The sequence below is a fragment of the Olea europaea genome, unplaced genomic scaffold (assembly GCF_002742605.1).
Source record: "Olea europaea var. sylvestris unplaced genomic scaffold, O_europaea_v1 scaffold707, whole genome shotgun sequence".
Classification (NCBI taxonomy): Eukaryota; Viridiplantae; Streptophyta; class Magnoliopsida; order Lamiales; family Oleaceae; genus Olea; species Olea europaea.
In genome coordinates this window covers 508923-527307 of record NW_019265467.1, presented here as the reverse complement: position 1 = coordinate 527307, position 18385 = coordinate 508923, and the positions used below count along the sequence as shown (strand labels likewise).

Below are 18385 nucleotides of genomic sequence, written 5' to 3'. Positions count from 1 at the left end.
TAACTTAGATTTAAACACTTCTTTCAGTAACTCGTGTGCTTGCGCCCCTTGGAGGTATTCTGTTTTTACTTTCCAATTGTAAAGTCATCGCCAATAAAAGAACACCCCTTTTCGGGACTTTGTCTCAAGAGGTTTGTCCCTTACACAATCGTCTGATCCCTTTTAATTGTTAGCGACGAACCCGCGCGAAATAATTTGACACGCCCAGTGGGACAGTGGTGTTTGGTGTTGAAAATAGAAAAGGTGAAACAATATGCCTCAGAGATCCGATAAAGAAGCAACAAGTCAGGGAGGAATCTAGTCTGTGATCGAGCGATATGAAGAGCAGCATGCCTCTCCATGAACAGATGGACAGAATCAGAGCAGTAACAATCGTTACGAACCAATGACAGAGTTGAGTCCTCGAACCATGCGTGCACTACTTGGAGAACTCACACAAGATGTCGTTGAACAGGTAAATCTTCAAAATATTCATAATATGGAAAGATTTACCCAAAATGGGAATGCACATTATGACAACATGGCCAAACAACTAAACACTTTGAACGAAACAATGAATAAGTTAGTAGGCCAAATATGTCAACCGGTTATGCCTCTTGCAAACCACTTTCAAACTAGGACAATTGTGGGACATAATCCCTCAGTCCTAAATCCGAATCAAGGGGTAGAACCACTTTCTGGTCCCTCTACTTCAAACCAAGGGGGTGGTGCAGTGCCAAATCAGAACAATAGTAGTGGTACGCCTAACTTGGGGGGTAATCCAAATATAAGAGATAATATCCTAAACAATGGACAGAATACCCCACGAGTTAATGAGGGAATAGATGTTCAGGCTAATGGTAATGACCCTAATCATGGTAACTTTGTTGCCAATCCAGAACCAAACATCAGACCTCATGCAAATCAACCAGTTAACCAACCTGTAGGAATTCCATATGACCCCAACGTCATGTTGAGGATCAAATTATGGAAATCGTACAGGATCAAATGGCTTTTGGGGTGCGTCCCGTCATTAGGCCGACTTACACAAAGCCATATCCTGATTGGGTAGACCAAGCATATCCATGGTCTAGAGGGTATAAAGTGCCAGAATTCTCACTGTTTACTGGTTTAGGAGAGGTATCTACTCTAGAACACATAGGGCAATTCACATTGCAAAGTGGTGATGTAATCGATTACCATAAAATGAGGCTTTTCACTAGTTCATTAACAGGAGTAACTTTCTCCTGGTTCATCAACTTGCCAGCGAACTCTGTTCAAACATGGCAACAATTGGAACAGTTATTCCACGCTCAGTTTTATAAAACTGAGTCTGAAGTCACTTTGGCTGATTTGGCGAATCTACGTCAAACGCCAAACGAATGGGCAGAAAGTTTTCTCCAAAAGTTCAAGACAGCAAGAAGCAAGTGTTTTGTACCTCTGCCCGAAAAAAATTTGTCAAAATCGCTCTGGAATGCTTGAGCTTTGATTTAAAAAAGAAATTTCAGGACAAGGAATTTCCTGACCTTTTCCAATTGAGTGCGAATGTAATTAGGTATGAACGACTGATAAGAGAGGAAGAACAGATGAAAAGTTCTAGTAAAGGGACTTATTACAAAGACCCAAATTTTGACGTTCACACCATCAGCGACGAGTCATACGATCAAACCGAAATGTGTTTGGCCGAATTGGTCAAAGGAGATACGTATACTTGTCCCATAATGGCCAAGCCTAGACCATCGGGCAAAGATGAGCTCATAAAAGATGGAAACATAAAGGCTAGAACGTTCTCGTTCGATGTAACCAAAGCTGATTTTATATTTGATAAATTATATAGGGACAAGCAGATAAAGTTAAGCGATAAGCATAAATTGCCAAACCCTGAACAAATTAAGGGTAAAAAATATTGTAAGTGGCATAATGCATGGTCATATTTGACTAACAATTGCTTGATTTTTCGCCATGTATTGCAGGATGCCATTGAATCAGGACGAATTACGTTCGACGATAAAAAAAAGATGACAGTGGATGAAAATCCTTTTCCACAGCCACTTGGAGTGAACATGGTGACGTCTGGTTTCAAAAATAAGTTGCCCAAATTCAAGTTAGTCGTAGATGATGGAGAAGAGTATCCTAGACCACATCCCAGTGTCTTTGAACAAATCAAGGGGAAAGAACCAAAAAAGGACGAAGACGTCTTGTGTGCAAGATGTAAAAGAGAAGTGAATGGAAATACGGAGAAACCAGGGATATGGCAGCATCCCCATCGCCCTACTTTCTTCCCAAACACTCAGCCTGATAGAGGGCGAGGTACATCATTCTATAGAGGACCGCCTTTTGAGAGGCAGTTCAGGCCAGCAGATAATGGGAGAACATTTAGGCCGCAACCTCGCCAGCCAAATATATGGCATTCGTTCCAGTATAATGCAGGAAGAGCAGTACCCTTCGATGAGATGACTAGAACCCAACAAAGGCGTTTCCAACGAAACTATGGACGAATGATGAGGCAGCAACAGGGAGTGCCACATCCTAAAGCGCCTAAACTACTCAAGATAGCCAATCAAAATGTTCTCAAGGATAGTGAAGAAACCGGTACAAATGAATCAATGAAAGAGCTGCCAGAAACTTCTTCTGGGAGATCAAAGTTTGAGCGGGACAGAAGGGATGGAGAAGATCCAGATCAGCCCCTTACTATCCAGTTCGGTACGTTACCTCCTGTCATGACCAATAATTACTTACTGGCCAAATGAATTCAAGAATAAAGAAAAAGAAGAAGAAAGGGAGGACAACGAAGGAGAAGCTTGCATGCTGGAATGTGAAGAAGGCCAGACTTATAGAGAGGCCTACAACGATGAAGAAGACGACAGGATGATAGACATTGAAGAAGAAATCGACCTAGAAGCAGAAGAAAGAAGGAGAAGAGTATCGTGCAATACTCTGTTGAAGCAACTACATCGAGAGGGAGTTTGCGAAGTAGACTTGTTGGGAGAACCATCTGGGCGTCCTTTCGATTTCTACGTACTGTACAGGACACCCAAAAGGAAGAAGAGGGTGCCTCGCTCTGAAAAGTATGGATCACCTCCAAGAATAATGCCCTCTCCTACAGGTTGGGTAACTGATGAGGAAACATTAGAAAAAAGTAAGAAGGAAATTTAGGAGACAGAGGATCAGCGCGATATGCTGCACGTCGACTTCTCACAGGGGGATAATTCGACAGAAAACAAGCAGGAAGTAGAAATAGAGGCTACCGAAAAAGTTATTTTTAAACGGCCAGCCATGAAATTGACTAAACACTTGAGGCCATTGTATGTTAAAGCTCTAGTTAACGGCATCCCTGTGGCAAAAGTGCTTGTCGACAATAGAGCAGCTATAAACACCATTCCATCTAGGATGATGAGGAAGTTTGCAAAGACAGAGGGTGACATGATTCCAACAGAAGTTATCCTTACGAGTTTCAACGGAGGAGCAACTTCAGCTAAGGGAGTTATGCCATTGGACATAACTATAGGGACGACTACTAGGACCACAGTCTTCTTTGTAATAGATGGTCCTACTAGTTACAATGTGTTACTAGGAAAAGATTGGATACACGGAAGTCGCTGTATACCCTCATCGCTCCATCAATGCCTGATCTTTTGGAATAACAAAGGTGAAGCAGAGGTGATACAGGCCGATCATAAGCCTTTTGTCGCAAAAGCAAACTCGGTGGAAAAGTTCATGTACGAAGGAAACTATAGACCTGTCAGGGTAGTACAAGATGGGGAAGAAACTCAAGTTGTCGTGCAAAGCGAAGAGCCATTTTCAGTGGACGCACTCACTAAAATGTTCAGACAGATGAGGCCAAATATAGTGGCCCTAGAAGAGCCAGTAATTGGCAAAAGAATAATCAAGGAGTCTTGAATGGATTCTAAGTTACAAAAGCAAATGGCCGATATTCAAGCCTTCAAAGCCAGACTAATGGCTTTCAATAAGGAATGCAATGACAAGGCGAAAGAAGAGACAGCCCTGAAAGCGCTGAAGGACAAATTAGCAATATTCGAGTTAGAACAAAGCATTGGCCGAGAAGTCAATAAGATGGACTGTTTAGAAGAAAAAATACTTACAAGGGAACTGGACGACGAAGTGATGCGGATCATCAAACCTGGATACGCTCAAGTACAAGACCCTCTGATCAAAGTAAATATCGGCAATGAAGGAGAAGATCGTCCAACATTCATTAGCTAGATGCTCGATCAAGAGGTTAGTGATAAATTAATCGCTTTGTTAAAGGAGTACAAAGATTATTTTGCTTGGGAATATGAACAAATGCCTGGTTTAGATAGAGACTTGGTGGAACATAGGTTACCAACTAAGCCTAATTTTAAACCTCATAGGCAGCCTCCTAGACGTTTTGCCCCTAATGTACTCCCTGAGATTAAGAAAGAGATAGAGCGACTATTGAAAGCAGGTTTTATTAGAACAGCCAGATATGTCGAATGGTTGTCCAATATTATGCCAGTACTAAAAAAGAATGGTAAACTAAGGGTGTGTATAGACTTTAGGAATTTAAACATAGTTACACCCAAAGATGAGTGTCCAATGCCCACGGTGGATTCTTTAGTAGACTCAACTGCCGGACATATCATGTATTCTTTCATGGATGGGTATTCAGGATACAATCAAATTTATATAGCTGAAGAAGACATACACAAAACTGCCTTTAGATGCCCTGGGTCTCTAGGATGTTTTGAATGGGTGGTTATGCCTTTCGGCCTAAAAAATGCAGGGGTAACTTATCAAAGGGCAATGAATTTAATCTTTCACGATATGATAGACAAGTTTATTGAAGTGTATGTAGATGACATAGTAGTCAAGTCCATTAAAGAAGAGGATCATTTCGAACAGTAAAGATGTTCGTTTGAGCGAATGAAGCAATATAAGCTAAAGTTGAATTCCTTGAAATGTGCATTTGGTGTTAATGCAGGGAATTTTCTTGGTTTCTTAGTACACAAGAGAGGGATTGAACTTGATAAAAATAAAGCGAAGGCCATTTTAGAGGCCAAACCACCTAGCAACAAAAATGAATTTCAAAGGTTTCTAGGCCAAGTAAACTTTTTAAGACGCTTTATTTCTAACTGTGCAGAGCGAACTAAAGTCTTTTCGCCGCTCTTAAAGCTGAAAAATCAGGACGAATTCGTCTGGAAAGAAGAACATCAAAAGGTTTTTGAAAGCCTGAAGACATATTTATCAAGTCCACCAGTGTTGGTGTCACCAATCCAAGGACGGCCAATGAAAGTGTCGCACAGGAAGACCAATTTGATGAAGAAAGGGCAATTTACTACTTAAGTAGACGGTTAACAAAATGTGAATATAATTACTCTGCTATCAAAAAATTATGTCTTGCATTGTATTTCACATGTACAAAATTAAGGGCTTATTTACGGCCCATAACCGTTTATTTAATTTCTAAAGTAAATTTAGTTAAGTATATGTTCTCGCGCCCTATTTTACACCAAAGGGTAGGTCTTTGGACATTAGCTTTATCAGAATTCGAGATACAATAAATACCTCAAAAGGCAGTCAAAAATCAGGCTTTGGCTAACTTTCTAGCCGATCATCCATGCTTTGACATGCCTGAAGAAATTGAATTAGAAATCAATTCGTTCGAGCTAAAACCTTGGGTGTTGTATTTCGATGGGTCAAAAACCTCTAAAGGTGCAGGAGTAGGAGTAGGAGTAGCATTGATTAATCCTTTAAGAATTTGCTACAAGTTCGCATTCACTTTAGACAGAATGTGCACCAACAATCAGGCCGAATATGAAGCCTTAATTGTAGGCCTAGAACTAATGATAGATACGGGAGTAAGAAATGTGATCGTTAGGGGCGATTCTCAATTGGTAATCCACCAATTGATTGGTGATTTTAAATGCCAAAGTGATTCCATTATAAGTCAATATGAGATCGCCCAAGAATTGTTAGAAGAATTTGACCAAGTAGAACTTCAATGTGTTAATAGGATATATAACGACGTGGCAAATGAGTTAGCCCAAATGACCTCAGGGTACTCAAAGGTTTTGAATTGGAAGTCTACTTGTGAGTATGAAATCATATTGCCTGTGACTCAAAGAAGGGCGAGGAAGATTGAAATTCACTGCATACAAGATGAAGATGCAATGGATTGGAGAACAGAGATTAAAAGGTTCCTTAAAGAACCTAATGTAGTGATTAGTAGGAAAATGAAGCTGTGTTTGCTGAACTATACACTAATAGATGAAAAGTTGTTTAAGAAACGCTTTAATGGTGTATTGCTAAAGTGTGTAAGTTTGCAAGAAGTCAGGACGATCATGGCTGAAGTGCACGAAGGGATATGTGAAGCTCATCAAGTTGGCCAAAAGATGAGATGATTAATTATTAGGAGTGGATATTTTTGGTCAAAGATGGGAGAATTATGCGTTCAGTATGCAAAGAGTTGTTTAGCATGCCAAAAGCATGGTCCAATACAAAGGGCGTCAGCACAAGAGATGGCAACTATTATTAAACCTTAGCCGTTCAAGGGTTGGGCGATAGACCTGATAGGGAAGATTTATCCCCCATCGTCCAAGCAACATACTTTTGTTATAATTGCAACCGACTATTTCACCAAGTGGGTAGAGGCGGTACCTTTGAAAGAGATCACCCAAAAGAATGTCATAGAGTTTATCCGTGATCACATCATTTATAGGTTTGGAATTCCACAAACGTTGATAGTAGATCATGGAACATCTTTGAATGGGGATCAAGTGCACAAATTTTTGAGCGAGTTTGGAGTTAAATTAGTAAACTCCACACCATATTACGCTCAATCCAACGGACAAGCAGAATCTTCTAATAAGATTCTAAAAAATATCATCAGAAAGATGAGAGATGAAAATGCCAGAAATTGGCACGAATGTCTGAACAAGGCCTTGTGGGCTTATAGAACATCACCTCGGTCAAGTACCAAAGTCACTCCTTTCCAACTTGCTTATGGACAGGAGGCCGTTTTGCCTATGGAAATCAACGTGCAATCGATTAGAGTGTGCTTGCAACATAAGTTAAATAATGATAAGTATACAGAATCACTAGTTCAAAATTTATTGGGGTTGGACGAATTAAAGTTGGACGTCTTAGATAGACTGCAAGTTCAAAAATAAAGAATGGCTAAGTTTTATAATAAAAAAGTCATACCCAAATCGTTCAGCCTGGGTGAACTAGTTTGAAAGATGATACTCCCTTTGGATAGCAAGGATCCAAAGTACGGGAAGTGGTCGTCCAATTGGGAAGGACCATACAAAATAAACAATGTGTTGCCGAATGGAGCGTATCATTTAGAAGATTTAGATGGCACCAAGGACGTGAGATTCATTAACGGCAAATATTTGAAAAAATATGTTCCTTCTTTATGGGAATGTGAACTAGATAAAAGCATAATCAAAATATGTTGAACGATTAAGGATAACAAGGTCAGAGCGAAATACGTTCAAATAAAGTCCTTTATTATCAAACGTTCATTACAAAGATGTAAAAATACAAATGATGGATGTTCTACAAACTACAATTAAGAGTAAGCTAATCTTCCGGTCGATCGCCGAGTAAGAGGGTGGATTGGCCTCGCACCGCCTTCCTAAATGCATCGCTACAATGATGGGATCGCCGAGTAAGAAGGTAGACTGGCCTCACACCACCTTTCTAAATGCATCGCTGCAATGACGGGCAAAGAGGTTGAGAAGCACTCTCAGCAAGCAAGGTGGCCCGCAAGCATCCCAAAAATTGCCTTCTATCATCGAACTCCTTGTAAAGGACAAAGAGACGATGGGAAGAACTTTGATGGTAAAAACTTTGCTGCTGGCCAAAGAATATTTTCTATTCCTCCCACACCAAAGGTGACATCAAGGCAAATAGTAAAATGGGCGGACCAAACAATCCATTTTTATAGAAAGACGAAGGTTTCGGATTGATTGTCAGAATGCCAAACAATGGCAGCAAATTGGTTTCGAAGAAGAAAATGAAGATGAAGATGGAAGATGGAAAGTGCGAAGCATACGTACATTTATAGGGGGTGGAGATGAAGAGACAGAATATGAGCAGCCACATTCTGCCTAGTAAATGGAATTAAGAAGCCCAAAGTCTTGGGAAAAGAGGTGGAAATATCAAGAGAAAATGTGCAAGATTTTTAGCACAAAACAATTAAATGCTTGAAGAATTGGCAATTAAAAGACAAACGTTAAATAAATGCACAAGAAGTTAACATATATGTTCATTAATGATGAACAAAATTACAAAAGGAAAGTCAAATGCGAAATTACAAAAAGAAAAGTTAAGGCATCATATGCCTTAATTACAATCCACTCCATACTGAATGAATTCGTTCCCTAAGTTTTTCCCAATCCTCGTTCTGCCGAGAGAAAGTGATGTTCAATTCAGCCACGACATCATCATCAACTTCTAACTTCTTGTACTGCTCGACCAAAGACTTAGTTCGCTCAATTTCTTGGGAGGCGTTGCGCTTTTTAGCAGTCATTCTCGCCTTGCAGTCGTCCATTTTGGCCTGAAGTTCCTTCATCTGAGCAGCCAAACTAACCATCAAAGAGTCTTCAATCATTACTTCGGAAGAGATTTCTTTCAACTCGTCCTCAGCCTTGTTGATCTCCAGACGCAAAGACTCTTTTTCAGATACGGCGCGAAGATATTGAGTACTTTTGGCCTTTAGTTCAGCATTCTTGGCCAGCAAGGAGAGGACCTCGGAATGGATAACTTTCAACGTCGCTTTAAAATCAGCAGAAAGATTGAGCAACGGAAGTGTCAGTGCTTGCTCCAACTTTGCATTCAAATGCTCAAGCTTATCCTTGTGTCTGGCAGCACTAGCCTTACCAACGTCCATATCCATGAAAGACACATACTCAAAAATTAACTGTTTGAGGAACTTCAAATCTTCCTTTGAAGAAGGAGCAGGGCGAGATATCTTGACTTGCCCCCAGGAAGTGAACAAGTCTTGGATGGAACGCACAATCTTGTCAGCATCATGCAAAGAAAATTGCCAATATTGAAGATTCTCACTACAACGAACAAGATGGAAATAAAAGTGAAGTAAAGATTACCTCATCAATAATCGTGGAAGATGGCATATCCTCAGCCAAGTCTGCCACCTGTGGCTCCACCATTCGTGAGGACTTCCCCTTGTCTGAGCGAGAAGATGTTGCCACAACGGGCAGACTCATAGGAGCATCTGTAAAACTCAAAAGTAACAAATCAGAAACCAAATAGCACAAGCAAAGGTAAAGCATCAAAAAATTAAATTACCTTCTGCTTCGATGTTTGGGGGGTTGACGCCCTGGGAAGAAGGTGGCTCATCCATTGGTTGTGATGAGGATTCTGGGACTGAAGATGTCTCTTTAAGCGTAGTCTATTCATCAATTGGTTTGGATGAAGCAGCCTCAGCGGAGGATGATGGAGCAGGAGCTGCCGATGTCAAAGCCTTTAAAGGAGAGGCTAAACTTTTCTGAGAAGTCCAAATAAATCATCAGCACACAGAAAAGTTTCAAGTATGGAAAAGTATACTTGTGAGTAAACCAATTTAATTACCTTCCTCCTGATGATAAGAGGGGTATCATCATCATCATCAACATCATCCTCCAGAATGGGAGATGCTGAGGCTGGCCGTTTGCGGCTTGGGGCACTCTTGGCTGCAGTAGGTTTGGCAGGGAGAGAAGAAGATGGACGAGCAGACTGTTTAGCGCGACGAGGAGGAAAAGGACTCCGGATAGACAAAGGAGTGACTAAAACAGGAGGAGGGGAAGAAATGCTCGGCTGGTCCAGTGAATGAAAGGCACAATTAGCATCAGTCGCAAACAATCTGTGCTTCGATAACGGCCAGAGCTGTTCAAAAAGGAGATAGATGGCGTGGTTAGAATTGAAGGGGGCTCACGAAAAATAGCTTGTTAAAAGAAGATTGCGAGCATTTATAGCCTCTACCTCCGCCTTATTAATAATATGGAAGCGGTCAATCAAGTTTCTTAAATAGTAAGGAGGAACAGGCCAAGTTTGGTCGAAACCAAGTTGGCGAGCAAAAAATTGGAGAGTATAAATTTCTACCCCTGCCTTGGTATTGGTCCCAGTTAAAATATCATGAAATAACTCCCTCCCGGTTAAAAACTGGATCCAAATGAGCAGAGAGGTGCTCGCGCTGTCTATAGTGGAGGGGGGATGCACATAGTTTGGAGTCAAAAAAGGAAGAAAGGGAAAGAAGGAATGGATTGAATCCAAAGAATAAAAGAATGAAAAAATATCCCTTCTAGACATATTTACAGGAGCCATAGGCTCAATGGCTAGCCCATAGCAGCTAGTAGAAGAACGAGAAATTGATAGAGTACCAAGCAATGGAAAATAGGATCTCAACCACAGTTGAGTGAACCAAAGAGGTCCACTGCCAGTGGGAGATGCACCATTCTTCAATTGAGTTTGAAGAGAAGCCATGCCTCTATAAAGGGCAGCCAAAAAGAAAGAACATAAATTCAAAGGCCTGCCACGCGCTAATTCGTGCTTTGGGTAAATAACTTAGGGAGGGCTTTATGCTTGGCACACACAAAACATATTTACAAAGCCAAACCAGAAGAAAGGCCACTCGTTCAGTATGGGAAGGCTCAGCGCTCGAATGGTTATGAAGGGCTTGCAGGCTTGAATAAGACTCGGTGTAGTTTTTACCAAACTTTGGGGTGCCACCAGAAACCAAGATACCAGGAAAAATGATATCGCCCAAAGGTGGTAGATTCACTAGGGCTCCAACATCCCTTAAAGTAATAGACATGGGGCCAAGAAGGAAAACAAAGGTATTATATTCAGAAGACCAAAAACTTAGAGAGATCGAAAAAAGTGCTGAATCAAAAGTAGGGGGTTGAATAGAGATTTCTAACAAATCAGAAATCCTAGCATTATCAAAAAGTGCCTTAGTAGGACCATGGTCCACAAGGCGAGCATGCCACCTACGGAAAACTATGTCAGATTTAGGTAAAGTGCGAATACCTCTTTCGCGAAGTGGCCCCAGCGGCAAAGAGTTTAGAAATGGAGGGCCTTGAGTACAAGGAAACAGCTGGCCCACCGCCGTCTGTTCGACTGCTTCTGCATTGTTGAAGAAAGAACCTAGGTAGAACTCATTAAGTTCGACATTGGCGGGCGCGAGAAAGCTCGGAGTTATGTATGGACGACTCAGAAGTTTCTGAAAGTCATCAAAACTAAAGGAGTCGCCAGATTGAGATTGTGAAGTAGCCATTAGGGATGAAACAGAGTTTTTTCAGAGTTACGTAGCAGGGAAGCAAAAAGATGAACAGTAAATCGTGGGAGAGAAACGCGAAAAAGTGAGGCGTGATTTAATGATGCAGTGAAATGGCGTGTTTGGGGGTTATAAGGGTTTGCAAAACGTCGCACCTTTTCAAGCTATGGAAGAAAACAATGATTGAAATTCTTGGGAATTTCAAATGTTGCTGGAAACATAAAGTGAATATGGCAAAATTTAATAATTGGTATTAATTCTGCCATATTGGGAGGTAATTGTTGACACATAAAAATTCAGCCCAAATCGAACGACTCAAAGAATGAAGCCCAATTGGAGGATCCCCAAATCAGATAGCCCAAAGAACGAAGCCCAATCAAACAATTCAAGATGAAGGCCCAAATAGGGAGGCCCAAGAACGCGGTAACACCATCGCCCAAGTTTGCAAGTTGCCTAGAATCTGAGCGAATGGAGTGCCATGCAGTCGCCCAGAGCTGTTACTCTATTCTCGCCCAAATCTTCGAGTCGCCCAAGGTCTTAGCAAACATAAAGTGTTGTAGTTATCAAGAAGTGCAGTTATCAAAGCAGTTATTAAAGCAGCCCTATCACGTTCCACGATTCAAGGAATTCAATCGAAAACGGTTGAACGACGAAGAGTAATGGCAGCAGTTAAAAAAGGCAGTTCCATGACAAGTTGGCCATTACGAGGAAAGTGGGCAGTTATAGAACGATCCAGCAGTTTTTAGGCGGTTGATCACAAAGAGATCATCCAGGGAGTATAAAAGGAAGGAAAGACATAGAGCAAAAGGACCGAATCAAAAACTCTCGAACAAAGAACATGTAATTTTAAATTCCTTAGCTTAGATTTAAACACTTCTTTCAGTAACTCGTGTGCTTGCACCCCTTGGAGGTATTCCGTTTTTAATTTCCAATTGTAAAGTCATCGCCAATAAAAGAACACCCCTTTTTGGGACTTTGTCTCAAGAGGTTTGTCCCTTACACAATCGTCTGATCCTTTTTAATTGTTAGCGACGAACCCGCGCGAAAAAATAGGCATCCAACAAATTCCGTTCATACGTTTTATTATCAAAAGTTTTAGCTTGCTATAGTGTAAATCTGACTTACTTGTTTCATAGAAAGTTTCCATCGTGTTTCTTTATTGCTTATTTGTAATTCCTTTGCCATTTTAGGTTCTTCATAACATTGCAATTGCAGAGAATATTCAAGATGGCTATTCAAATCCTAGGAGGCTTATTAAAGCACTTGAAAATGACAAGGTTTGTGGTTTAGACTGCACCTTTTAATAAACATGAGTAGAAACCTGTTATTCATTATTTTAAAATCATGTTTCTCAAAATCACCACACATTATATGGGATCCATAACTATTCCCTACTTCTTAAACAAATCACTTTTCACTTGGAAAAATCTCTCCCATCAAGCTCATGTGTGCCTATATAGCATGTGGATGTTTCCTTTCCCTGTGAAGCATGAGTTTTTAGGAGAAGACTAGTTACTGGAGGCATTCTTGATGTTATTGCCTGTCTTTAAATGAGGAAACCTGACATGGTTGTGTAAGCATTATGTGGATTCTCAATGGTATTGATATTTGATGTGGAGATGCATATATGAATACTTAAAAAGAAATTTTTGTTTCCAGTTGTTTTTCTTTTTTCAATTTTTAATTTTTATCTTTTTATATTTTGCGCAACAAGTTTCTGAAGTGGTTTCATTATAGAATATTTGGAGAATCGTGTCAACCTTGGAATCAACATTACTATTGGACAGATTTCTTTTGTTTTTCACTTTTTTGTGATATGCCCATTGTAGGACAAATGGAGAGGAATTCCCAGTTCTTACACAGATTATTAAAATATATTAGAAAAAAGCAAACACTTAAATGTGAAAAATGAAAATTCTGACCCAACTCATGTAGTCAGTGCTACTCCAAAAATTGACTAGTGTAAGCATGATATATTGATTAAAAGAGTCTGTTGTGAAGGCCTAAAAACCATGTCAAATGGGATTCTGTTAGAGAATGCTGAAATTCATGTTAAAGAGCCCAGTGTTACAAGTAAGTGAAAGTTTTGGCTGTGTATGATGCCTACTTTCTATTAAATTTATGAAGTTCATATACTTCCTCCGAAGAAAAAAAAAAAAACAAAAAGAGAGAGAGAGAAATTAGTAAGATAAGAAAAGTGTTTGCACCTTCTAAAAGTTATTTAATGTCTCTTGCTACAAGTGTTATTCAGCATGCAAAATTAATGCAATGAACTTTCTAGAAAGTTGCATATTGAATATTTGTAGTTACACAATTATCTGATAAGTAAACTAAAGCTTTACATTGTCTTGTAAGATTAGCTTAAATTGGAGAATGAGCATTTTGAGTATATGCTCAATTTTCTATCCTTTTTATGAATTAATTGTGTTCAACTATTTACCCTATATCTGACTCTCACTCTTTGTATGAATTTTAAAATTCTACTCTTTCCTCCCATGATTTTTCACATTCTGGAATATATATGCATACATGTACAGATTTAAACATGGCAGACATAACGGTAACCATTTTAATATGTCATATTGTTGTAGATGACATCTGATTCCACAAACTACCCCTCCAATTTCCACAATTAAACAGAGCGGCAGTGGACCAAACCTTGACCTACGTTTTGGTCCATGTTTATTGATATAACGTTCTTAATAGTGGATATATAAATACATTAGTGTTAGGCTCTTCATATTCTATGCTCTATTGACTTTTTTTATTCAATTTAGAAACGAAGTGAAGAGCTTACTTGTGCATCTGGAGAACATGTAGAGGTTGTCGGCAACAATGGAAGCAAAATTACATCTGGAGTGGAAGGAAGTAATGATATGGTGCATCAGTTTTCTAGTTCACCAGTTGTTTACAGCAATGAGTTCGACAGTTCGGTGGCTACGTTCAACGTAGTATGTTCTCTTGATGTTGGCATTGCTCTTGAGTTGGGTTATAATCTTTCCTTGTGTATTTTTATGTGCATTGAATCTGATTGCAGGCAGTTATCTGGTTCCACCTTCATGACTATGCAAAATCATTCTCATTTTTGGAAGCGTTATATCAGAACATTGAACCTATTGATGAGGTAATCAGTCATAGCAGTAGCCTTATTATTGTTAATGAAGTTGGGTGTACTGGTTAAATTCTAGGAAGCACCGACACGCCATTGAAGCTGGCATGTCAATGTTTGATGCATATTTGCCCGACCTTATATGGTTACATGCAGGGGACAGCTCTTCGTATTTGCCTCTTGTTGCTGGATGTTTCATTACTTTCCTACCATGCATCCAGATCTGCTGTAAGTTCAAATATTTTTCTCGTGCTCTTCATAAGCATTTCTATCTTCGGTTACCTTTTCTGGAAATGACATTAAAATGATTCTTCGTTTTGAATTTTGAATGTGAAAATCATGACAGTGTGATTTGGACATAGACAACTTTTCTTCTTTGAGTTAAAATGTGCTCTTTTACTTTAATGTTATAGATATTTGAATATGCAAGGGTTATAGCTTTATGCTCAATAGAGGTACATCTTTCGGTAGTACTTATTAAACTGATCAGTAAAGATTTGTATTTCCCTTGTGCTAAAACTCTCTTTTATTTCAATTTGTGTGAGACCTAACAACTTTATATGTGCATGAAAATAAGTTCTGTTTTCTCTTTCATGCATTTTTTTTAAAATTTTTTTCTCAAGTTAATCGAATTAGTACATATAATCATGTTGTTCCGAATTCAGTTAACAAGGAATAAGAAATTGAAGAGGATGTTATGAACAGGATTTTAGTTGGTTGGATAAAATGGAGAAGTGCTACAAGAATTATATGTGATTGAAAGATTCCATCAGGTTTAAATGGCAACTTCCACAGAAGAATAAAGACCAGATATGTTTTACAGTTCCCAGTGTTGGGCTATTAAAGGACATATGTCCACAAGATGAATGTAGTGGAAAATAAGGACTTTAAGATGGATATGTGGTCGTACTAAAATGGACACGATAGGAATGAAAATATATGCCAACCAAGTGGTGGTGAAGCTGATAAATTAAGTTTACAACAACTTAGCTGGTTGGATCACTTTTTATATTGAAGTAAGGGGGCTCTCGTTTGTAATAATGACGGTATTTTGCAATAGCAAATGAGAAGAGGGAGGGGTAGACTAAAATTGATGTGGCTTAAGTTACTCAGGATTTAGTTGCAATAGATCTCTATGTAGATCTAGCGAACGTAGTGGAATGGTGTTAAAGGATTAATGTAGCCCACCTCAAATTTACTAGGAATAAGATTTTTTCCCAACTTGTCATATATACCTTACACGGTTACACCACTCAAGAATTTTAGATGAGCAGTGCATCACTTTTCTCCTCTTCTTGGTAAAATAAACTTGAATTTTCAATACAAATTGATATTAGCAAGTGGCATCTTCTAATGATTGAGGTGGAAGGAGCGCAGCTAAAATTTGTGATAATGGTAGTCAGCATTGGTTCAATGTTCTGATACCATGATTAGTTATAATTTTGGAAAAAACTATAAATTGTTATCAAAATGAAATAAACCTTGTAAGATTAGGAAATATTTAACTTCTTTCCTTGAAGTAATGATACTATTAGCATGTTTGTCTGAGCTTCAAAGGTTTTTCTTTGGTGTTTATTGAAAATTTTGGTTTCCAATTACTCGTTTTACTTTTCCATACCTTTCGAGTAGAACATTTCCAGTTTTTCAGTGGGAAGTGTATTGTTGACTATGGTTCTCAAAATGTTGCTTGTAATTGGAATAGTTATAATTCCTTCGTGATGACTTTTCTATCTTGTACTTGAAAGGTATGGAACATGTTTTATGTTCTGATCTGCATGTGGATCTTCATTATGATTTGATGGATCTGAAGAATTATAGTCAAGTGGCCTATTTGGGATAATGCTATATGCTTGTGCAACTAATCCGCTTGCAAAAGCCATATATCCACATCACATGACTAACTGAAATAATTTAAGATTAAAGAGAATTCAAGAATCTCCTGTGTTTTTGTGCATTGCGCTTTTTGGTGCTTTATGCTTCTTTAATCTTTGTTTGCATGTCATCTGAGTGCTGTGCTTTAACCATGGAAGTTCCCCATAGGCATGTTTCCATGCAGTCTCAACTTAAACTAGTTATACGCTGCTTTAAATAGTGGGAAGCCTCCCATGCTTCAAGTCGCTTAAATATGAGTACATTGACTTTATTATGTCCAGGATGTCATAAGTTACATGGAGAAGGCATTTGGTGTTAACAGCATCAGTCAAGTGGATAATGGAAACTCAGCACAGCAACATCCTGCAATAGTGTCTATATCTACTTCAGTTCCCAGCAAATCAACTATTCCTGACTGCTCAAATTATGATTCAGTTACTACTGCAAATACCTTTGTAAATTCTTTGTCAACGTTATCAGAGGAAGCACTTGAAGATGAATCGCTACGGCTATTATCTTCCCTTGGCAGCAGCGAACAGAGCCGTGAAAGGCTTTCTGGCATCCCTTCTTTTAATGATCTTCTGAGGACCCATGCTGAAGAGTCCATATCAGCCGCTGATCTAAGGCTTAAGCTGCATCTGTACAAGGTTCGTCTTTTGCTCCTCACCAGGAACCTTAAGGCAGCCAAGCGGGAAGTCAAAATGGCTATGAACATAGCTCATGGAAAAGATTATCCCACGGCTCTCTATTTGAAGTCACAGCTGGAATATGCTCGTGGGAACCATCGCAAAGCGATTAAGCTTTTGATGGCATCAAGTAACCATACAGAGACTGGTATTTCTAGCATGTACTACAACAATCTTGGATGTATTACCAACTTGGAAATCATCACACTTCTGGAGTATTCTTTTCCAAAGCCCTAAATAGCAGTTCACTTGTACGGAAGGAAAAACCTCTGTAGCTTAAGTCTTTATCACAGGATAAATCCCTTGCGATAACCTATAATTGTGGAGTGCATCACTTGGCCTGTGGAAGACCTTTCCATGCTGTTCGCTGTTTCCAGCAGGCCAGTCTAATCTTTTACAACAGACCTCTTTTGTGACAAATTGCCGAGTGCTGTCCAGTGGCTCTAGAGAAGGGACTAATGAAGTCGATTCCGTCCACCACTGACAGATCTGATATCAGAGTTAATGTCATTGGAAAGGGAAAATGGAGGCAACTTGCAGTGAAATATTGCAATTCAACAAACGGCCAGCAGGAATTTTTTGGGAAGGAAGATCTTTTGTTAGGTGATGGCAAGCAGCCTGATCTCTCCATGTCTCTTGCCTGGCGGTGTCTTTTCAATACTTTGTATTTACTGGAATTGTCCGAGGGAAAATATTCTGGATCTGGTTTGACTATTGAATCAAGAGAAAAGCTAGCATCTCCTGTATCATCTGAGTCAAGCCAGGTTCTTGCAAATGTTGAAGTAAAAGAACACAAGGGTGGAAGTCGTAATATCACGTCACAACAAAACTCTGTTTCTGGATATGAAGATGTTTTTATGAAGGAGAATCAGATGATCAAGCAAGCTGTACTTGCTGATTTGGCTTATGTAGAATTGGCACTAGGAAATCCCTTGAAGGCCCTGGCGACAGCAAAATCTCTTCTCAAAGTTCCCAAGTGCTCAAGAATATACATTTTTTTGGGGAACATGTATGCTACCGAGGCTTTATGCCTGTTAAATCGGCCAATGGAAGCTGCTCAGGTTTTGATGACGTATGTGTCTGGTGGGAACAATGTGGAGCTTCCGTGCAGCCAAGAGGATTGCAAAAAGTGGAAGTTGGAAAAAGCGGTGGATTGTGAGGAGTTAAATGGCCGTTCAGTGGCTCCTAGTGCTGCTTCTTTACCAATTGAATTCCAAGGATCTGAGTTCCGCAGGCCTGAAGAGGCTCGCGGAACTTTTTGTGCAAACTATGCTGCAAACTGCGCATTGCTCGGAGATCTTGAGAGAGCCCATTGTTAGGATCTTCCTCTAACTGCTCAAGATGATTTCCGGGCTCAGTTAACCTTTAAAACACCGAATCAACACCAAAACCGAAGGTACCCGACGCCGACCACGAGTTCTACCTATGGTTGCTTTTCTTCCTTTTGCTTGTTGTTTGTTCACTCACAAAGGATGA

General features: G+C 39.6%; 1 pseudogene; it reads left to right on the top strand.

Annotated features, from left to right (window-relative positions):
* LOC111390707 overlaps positions 1 to 18385 on the top strand; it is a 20242-nt pseudogene extending 1857 nt beyond the window's left edge.